The 1,567-nt window shown below is 30.4% G+C and overlaps 1 non-coding gene across 1 annotated transcript; it reads left to right on the top strand.

Annotated features, from left to right (window-relative positions):
* The first annotated feature begins 1,027 nt into the window (after positions 1–1,027).
* Trnag-gcc (transfer RNA glycine (anticodon GCC)) lies at positions 1,028–1,098 on the top strand. Its single transcript has one exon. It is a non-coding gene; the product is annotated as a tRNA-Gly (tRNA).
* The last annotated feature ends 469 nt before the right edge of the window (positions 1,099–1,567 follow it).

Below are 1,567 nucleotides of genomic sequence, written 5' to 3' on the forward strand. Positions count from 1 at the left end.
TACCTATAAGTAACGAACGAATTCCATTGCATAAAATAATTGAAATTTTTTACTAGACAAATTATAAAAGATATGAGAAATTAAATCATTGAACGTAAATCGTTGGAAATATTACTTAGAGTATGTGCTTAAATGAGTGGCATATAATGAGAAACATAATAAAGTACTTCAACTGTCGGAGTTAATGGAAATCAAAACTTAATTATAACTGAGCACATTAATTCTATTCAGTGTAATTGGAGCTAAGTTTCTTAAGTTTATACTCGTCAAAGATCGACAATTATTAATTTTATTTATGTAAATTAATTTTTATTTTAATAACAAAAGCGTCGTCCTATTGCCGCTCTCATGAACACTCAGTGTTTCCTAAAATCGATATTTGTATTAGTAATAGCAAAAAGCACTGATTCCTGTGGGAGACGGAATAGCTCAGTGGATTAGAGCATTGGCGCTTATCGCTTTGGAAGCTGGTTTATATTTTCAAAGTAAATTCTGTGTCTGTTCATTACGAATTTGTTAATTTTATTGCTAGAAACTGTTTTCAAGACCAATAAAGTAATAAAAATCGCGACTGGATAGGTATTATATCGTTTTGCGTTTGGGAAACACCACGTACAATGACTAAAATAATTTTATTTTAAAACTTTATCTATAATACAATGTTATTATAACAAAATGAGATATGTTATACTTTGTATTCCGAATTATTAAGTGTTTTAAGCACAAACATGCACTTCGATATATTTTAAGATTTTCGGAATTTCATAATATGAGAATGCTGAGTTTGTAATGAGTATTTAGTTAATTGCAAAGCTATCCACATGTCATGTGATGATAGTACAGGTCATCGCACTCCTTTCTATCGGCAGATGTTCAGACGCAAGCGAATTTAATCGTCGCTTATGAGGAAAGGTTTGATAAGAATATAGTAAATTTAACTCTATATCAGTTGCTTTATAGATCAATTTACAATGTGTTAGGAATATTTTAGTTATATTTGATTTGATATTTAGAACTAGCAGCAGAAGCATCGGTGGTTCAGTGGTAGAATGCTCGCCTGCCACGCGGGCGGCCCGGGTTCGATTCCCGGCCGATGCATAATTACTTTTTTGTTAAATTGTTGGTAATAAAAAAATTCCATAAATAGGTATAGGTATTCCATTTTAACTACAAAAAATTAATACGTGAAACTCGGAACAAAGTGTGAAATAGACAGCAATTCGACTTAAGAAAAATAAAACGTTAATTTTAGAAAGAAAAATAAATTTGAAAACTAAGCTTTTATTTTCAAATTTATCAAAAACTCAAAATAAACAATGTTTATTTCTAAAAAATATCATTAATAATACAGTTTCCTCTCTTTCATTTCTGTTCATTAGAAACAACATTACAAGAAACTAAAGAGTAATGAAACCAAGGCTGACCTCATGATAAATAATCTTAGTGATTATTGTAACTAATAAGAATGCTGGAGATAAGCCGACTTCCACTTTGTCATTGAAAGGCCTGATCCTTAATGAATTTTATTTCAGGTTTAACTTCACTAGACGCTCTGAGAGTGCAATAT

Source organism: Danaus plexippus, chromosome 5 (assembly GCF_018135715.1).
Source record: "Danaus plexippus chromosome 5, MEX_DaPlex, whole genome shotgun sequence".
NCBI classification, from domain to species: Eukaryota; Metazoa; Arthropoda; class Insecta; order Lepidoptera; family Nymphalidae; genus Danaus; species Danaus plexippus.